Below are 6,519 nucleotides of genomic sequence, written 5' to 3'. Positions count from 1 at the left end.
TTAAACCCCATATTGTAGGAAATCAGGCACATTATGTGGTGTAATAAAAAATATAGGTTTGTTGCTCTAATTCCGTCCCTTTCAAACTGAACAAGCAGCCTTAACCAAATTACTTAACCTCTCTGTGCCTCACTTTCCTTATCTGTAAAATGGAGTCAGTAATAGTGTCTTTCTTAGAGGGGCTGGAGATGATTCATTCCAATAGTATGTGTAAAATGCTTAACAATATAGGGCAATGGCAAGTACTTGATAAATGTTAGGTGTTAAGATGACATGCTGTAGTACAGAAAATTTCTGAAGCTAAGACCCAATGCCTTGTGTTTTGCTCCCCTGACAGAACCCAGACTTCAGGACACTACAGCTAGGTTGCCCTCTCCCTATTTGGTATTCTAAAAGATAGCCCCAATCTGGGAACAAAGATGGAATATTTTGACAGAAGCTGTTATGACACTGGGTTCCTAACAGAGATAAACAAAACCATCCAAGCATTCTGCATGATAGTCACATATCTGGGGCATGGGTGGGGTAGGGGTAGCATAGGTAGGCTTGCTTCCAGGGAATGCCTTGTCTCCTGCCCTGATCTCTGCAGTGTTGGGAAGTGCTCCTCTTCCATTAGGAACCCCAGATCAAGCATCCCTAGGACCCAACCCTGCTGAAAAGTACATCCAAGTTTGCCTCAAAGGCATTCAACCTTTGGGAGCCAAATGGCATGATAGGATATTAAACTTACTAACCTGCAAGACCCTGAGCAAATCTCTTAGCCAAAAGTAGAATATGTGGAGAATGTTTAAGAATAACAATTGAGTTTTATTCTTTAAAGGCATTCTCTGATTTACATAGAGAATTGAGAAACTGAGATGTATGATTTGTCTGTTACTCAATTTCACACGCTTTCATTCTCATAAGCCCCAAATTTTGCTCAGCTAAGGAGCTTGCTTTAGGCCCATCTACCTAAGTCTGTTATACTAGTGAATGTGCCCATTTGAATAGTTCAAGGGTCAGCTAATGCTCTGAGCTTCATGGCTCCAGAATAAAGAGCAAATTTAACAAATTTAAGCTGTTACTGTAGCCGAGTTACCCTCCTGCTCCACACATATGTAGTGGGATGTTGCAGGATTTCCATAGTGCCAGTTATCAAAGAACTTGACTGCTTGGCATTGCTGTATCACAGATGTGGAAACTGAGGCACTGAAAGGTCAAGTTTAAAGTCATATAGAGGGCCAGAAAAGAGCCTTAGTTTGGGGCTTTGTCATTAGCTACTCATCTGAAATTGCTGCAAATACAACACATGAGCATATCAAATATTTTTAACTGTATGTAATTGATTCCTACGGAAAAAAAGTTTAAAAAACAAGAATTTTTAAAGGAAATATGTAGTTTAAAAAAAAAAGCCATTAAACATGGTGCCATTACAGGTTAAAACAAATAAATGCTTTGCAATTTAGACCTCAAAAAAAGCTTGATGTCTTTACTCCACAATTTGTGAACTTAATGTATATTTAAATGCACTCTGTTAATTAGAATAATTTCAGTGCTATCAAGATTCCAGTAAGCCATAAAACATGTCAATTATGATTTGAGTTTGTGCAAAACCCTGTCTATGAGCTCATAGTCTCGATAGGCTCTTCTAATACCCAGAAGAAGCTGTAGATAAAAAATAACTCTATTGACAACCCATCTGTTTCTGTAACTGGAAATTTCCACACATTTCTGTTTTTGGAAATCACTTAAAAAACTTGAGGGGAAATAATTCTTTTTGCTTTCAGTCTGGCAGCAAGAAGGAGCTTCAAGGAATTCTGTGGTTCCAGGATCCAGTGGGGTAATTTTGTAAAGTGCAGTAGTGCTTGCTCAGAGCCATAGGCTGCAGAGGTGAGTTCAGATCAGTGAAGGGGCAGGCAGGTGTCATAGCCAGGTGCTGGCTAGTCTTGTTGCGGGTTTCAAATTAAAGTGCTGGGTCATCCAAAGGCATTTGAAAAATGCAAATGGCAAGCTCTGCAGGCCAACAAATTCTTGTTTAGAGTCCAGAAGCTTTTATAGATGTCCCATCAGGTCTGCCTTGCTCCCAAGACCACGGGTTCAGATCTGGGGAGAAAAGCCCACAAATAAGAAAAACCATTTTTTTATGATTAGAAAATATATAACCTCCCCAAAATTTGAGTGAGAAACTGCTTTTTTAAAAAAAGTTAATCGAGCTGGAAGCAGTGTGGTTTACAACGTTTCTCTGCACAGTTTTTACCATTACCCTAGTCCAAGTCCAGCTTCTCTCCTCAGACCTATTGCAAGAGCTGTTCCTCTTCCATTCTATGGACCACACAGCTCAGTAATATTGGAGCACATTTTAGGGGCCTCTCCTATTCAAAACCTCTCATAGTTCTCTATTGTGTCAGATATTTCTATTAGTTTCTGCAGATTCATTATCCCCTTACTGTGCTCTATTCATGCCCCAGGATGATGACGGTGTAGATTGCATCACTGGACTCCTCCCCCTGGCTTTGACTGGGCTCAGTCTAGGGGAGAAAGAGGGTTGCAGTAAGTTGAGAGTGAGGTTGGGGGACCTATTCCTCAGCAACTTCCAAGACAGGTTGTCCGTTGACTTTGTTGCTCTGTTAAACACACAGGTCCTGCCAGGTGGATCTTTCTCACTGCCATTTTTTACTAGGGTTCTGGGAACTGCTCCCTCCTCTTTCTCCTTCAGTCCTAAGTATAGTCACCTTCCCTGCCTGCTCTTGCATCCTGGAATGCTCAGCATCCCTTGCTGGTTTCCCTTTATGCTGCACATACCTTTGTAAATAATCTCTTCATTGAACTTCCTCAGTTACCTATTCTAAGCATGCGCTCCATTTCCTGCTAGGACCTAACTGAAGGACTCATGCCTAGTAAGTAAAATCTAACCTTTGCTTGGAATTCATGGTTTACAATGTGGCCCCTAACAGTCTTTCCCCTTTATCTCACACCTGGCTTTCTTTCTGAACAGGGTCACATGCATTTTCCTGCAGATGCCCCCACCTTCCTGCCCCTCTGCCCTTCCTCTCAGTGTCCCCTCTATCTAGAATAGTCTGCTGTTTCCACATTTTCCTGGTTCAAAAGTCACCTCCTCCATGAAACCTTTCTTCTTCCCTGATTATCCCCAGCTTAAAATGATATTTGTCGCCATCTCTGAATTTTTGTGTATTGTTTGTCCCTCTTATATGAGCCATAGAAAACCATAAAAAATACACAGACTTTTCACACCATTAAAAATTCATGGGCACAGGTGAGTGAAGCTGTTAGTGACTCCTCTTGCTTATAGCACCCTCCTCCCTCCCTGAGAAGGCTGTGCTCTCTGCAGAAAGTTGTGAAGTTGCCTGACATGGGGTGGGCATTTCTGAGGATTGATAAGTAAGGTAGTTCTTCAGGATATAGGGATAATTTGAGAACTACATGATTTTCCAAATATGTTCCAAGAAGCACAAGGTATCTTAGAGCAGTGGTCTCCAAACTTTTGGACACCAGGGACCAGTTTCATGGAAGACAACTTTTCCATGGATCAGGTGTGGCAGTGGGGGCAGGTTATGGTTTCAGGATGAAACTATTCTACCTCAGATCATCAGACATGAGATTTTCATAGTCTAATGAAAATTAGATATATACATAAGATCCCTTGTATGTGCAGTTCACAATAGGGTTCACGCTCCTATGAGAATCTAATGGAGGCAGAGCTCAGGCAGTAATGCCCGCGCACTTGCCACTCACCTCCTGCTGTGTGGCCCAGTTCCTAACAGGCCAGGGACTGGTACCAGTCTGCAGCCCAGAGGTTGGGAACCCCTGCCTTAGAGGCCTTTGTAGGGACCTATGATAGGATCATTATATCCTCCACTCTAATTTCACCACTCTTTTAATTTACTTGATGTGTAGGAGTTCTGTCTAATATTTCCTTTGCAAAAAGTTTATAATAGCAAAAGAAAAAGAAATAGGAAACCACTGAAATGGAAAAGGAGAAAGGAAACACACCGCTGTGGAATACTAATGCTGTGGTCAGTTCTCAGGTGGAAGTTCTTAGAAGGAAGATAGGATACTCATGAAACCAAACAAAACAAAAGAAACATAAAGACTGGACCAAAAGTATATAGAAAGCTGGCTTCTTTTCATTTTAACCCATATTATGTGAATGCGAACTGGTTCTTGAGTACCTTATCTATAATACTCAATTGTAAGAATCTTGGATGACCAATAAATTCATCCTTCTATTTCCCACGTGGCCTAACTGACAGGGTCTTGCAAATAGCAGACACTTAATACATGTTTGTGAGTAAATGAATGAATAAATGAATGAGTAGCACTATACTTGGAATCATAAGACTTTTTTTGATCTGCTACAGTTTCACTCAAAAAAGTCACTTAATCTCTCTTTCCAATTATGCCCAATGGCATAATCTATGAAATGAGGTAGGATACATTGTCTGTAAACTCTAACCATGGCTTGATGATGGTAATAACTATTTTTTTAAGGATACATGATATATATCTATGGTATCAGAATCCACTCCTAACATTTTACTGTTTGACTGCTTGTCTGCATAAGAGGGAGAATGGCATAAGCCCAAATAGTAGAACAAGTAAAGTTAGATACAAGAACAACTTCCGCAAATGAAAAGGGCAGTGTGTCACAGACAAGGACTCAGTGGGTCTTAGTTCTAGCTCCAGTTCTAACAGTAAATTATAAGATGATCTTATGCAAATCACTTCAGCTCTTATATCCTTAGAGCATATCCATCACATTTAGCTGTGTTAGAAATCTTTGAAAGGCAACTAAGACATTTAGTGTCCTTTAAAGAAGGTATAGCACTGCCCTTCCTAAAGTTGAGAAGGACTTGATGAAGAGTCCTGTATAATATATTTGACTACTGGGATCTACACAGGTGAGTGGGGATGGTTGAAATGGCTTCAGAAAGTATTGTTCTTCATCTTAAAAGCAATACACCAGGGCACTCAAAAATGTAGTAAAGTACAACAAAAATTCAGAAAACATAAAAGTAAAAAACAGTACATGGTTCCATAATTTGGAGACATGATTCCAGGCATTTTCATGTTTTTACTTCTATTTTTCTAGAGGAAGGAAACATGGTGAATCTACATAACATTTTTTAACAGAACATAAATGATATATATTTTTATCTTGCAATTTTTCTATATTCTATTATATAGAAAATATTTCCATACATTATTATTCCTCAGAAATGGAAGTTTAAATGGCAATGTAGGGTCTATTTATTATAGGTTTCAGTTTTATCCATGTTGTATTAAACTAGGTTATGCTGTAGGCACAAACAACTCCAATATCTCAATATAAAAAACAAAAGCTTATTCTTGCTTGTGTTCCACATACATTGTGGGTCAGCAGGGAACTCTGTTAATTTTAGTTACTCAGAGACTGAGACTGATGTAGCAATTTATACCTAGAATGTGACTGGTTACTATGCCAGATGGATAAAGAAAACATGGCCAAGCACATGCCAACTCTTACATCTTCTACCCAGAAATAACACGTATCACCTATGCTTACAGTTAATTGACCAAAGCAAGTTACATGACCACACTTAACTACAAATTAATTACAGAGAAGTGCAGTTCTATCATGTGCACAAAGGCAAGAGATTCAGGAAATAGTGAAACAGCACTAATACTGAGCTCTGCTAGGCATTTTCATAAATCAGGTCTTGCTTCAGTTGCTGGTTAGTGAAGCAAAACCAGGAAGCCCTTCACTTCTCAAGTGGTAAGGGAAAATATTTATCTGATTAAAAGTCTTGTCAGAAGTACATGCAAGGGACACACCCAGGCCACGTCCCAAGACTCCATTTCCCAAGATGCTGAGTCACAATATGAGAGTGTGGGATGGCTCCTGGACAGCCTAGAGCTCTATGCTGTATTCACAATGAATGGTTTTGAGGTGAGGTAGAACTGGGACGGCACAGAATGGGTGTGGGAACGTCAAGGCCCTGAGCTGTCTGGGCCTGGCAATATTAAAGTCTTAACCAAGGCAATTCTGGGCAATGGATTCTCAATTATTTTTGTTTTTTTTATACTTTTTTGTTTTTATACTCATAAAATCAGTAATTTTAAAAATGCTCTGAAACTTGTTACTGTTGAAGGTTATTCTTTTTTGAGTTGATAGACTGAACTAAAATTAAAATTTATTTTGATATTCTTTCTTAGTACTGAATCAAATTTGGTCAAAACCAGACATCTTCTTTTAAATGTATCATATAACAAACTATAAGAAGTATTGATAAACAGACAACAAGACAAACATCAAATACCATATATTTGTATTAACACTAATATCCCACTTTATTATATTGACCAGGTGGACATAAAATATTGACACATAGAAGCAGCCAGAAAATAGTGCTGTAATCATGTGCTTAAGAGTGGTATAGGCCGGGCGCGGTGGCTCAAGCCTGTAATCCCAGCACTTTGGGAGGCCGAGGCGGGTGGATCACGAGGTCAAGAGATCGAGACCATCCTGGTCAACATGGTGAA

At 39.5% G+C, this 6,519-nt stretch overlaps 1 protein-coding gene across 2 annotated transcripts in view; it reads right to left on the bottom strand.

The window, feature by feature from the left end:
- Nucleotides 1-789: 789 nt before the first annotated feature.
- The window catches only part of PDCD1LG2 (programmed cell death 1 ligand 2), a 59,925-nt gene continuing 54,195 nt past the window's right edge, over nucleotides 790-6,519 (bottom strand). For both annotated transcript variants that reach the window (XM_017506859.2, XM_017506858.2), the window contains exon 7: nucleotides 790-2,082. The gene's annotated coding sequence lies outside the window, so the exon portion shown is untranslated. The remainder of the gene's footprint in view (nucleotides 2,083-6,519) is intronic.

This window comes from Cebus imitator, unplaced genomic scaffold (assembly GCF_001604975.1).
Source record: "Cebus imitator isolate Cc_AM_T3 unplaced genomic scaffold, Cebus_imitator-1.0 Scaffold364, whole genome shotgun sequence".
Taxonomy (NCBI): Eukaryota; Metazoa; Chordata; class Mammalia; order Primates; family Cebidae; genus Cebus; species Cebus imitator.
This window is presented reverse-complemented; position numbering and strand designations above follow the sequence as displayed.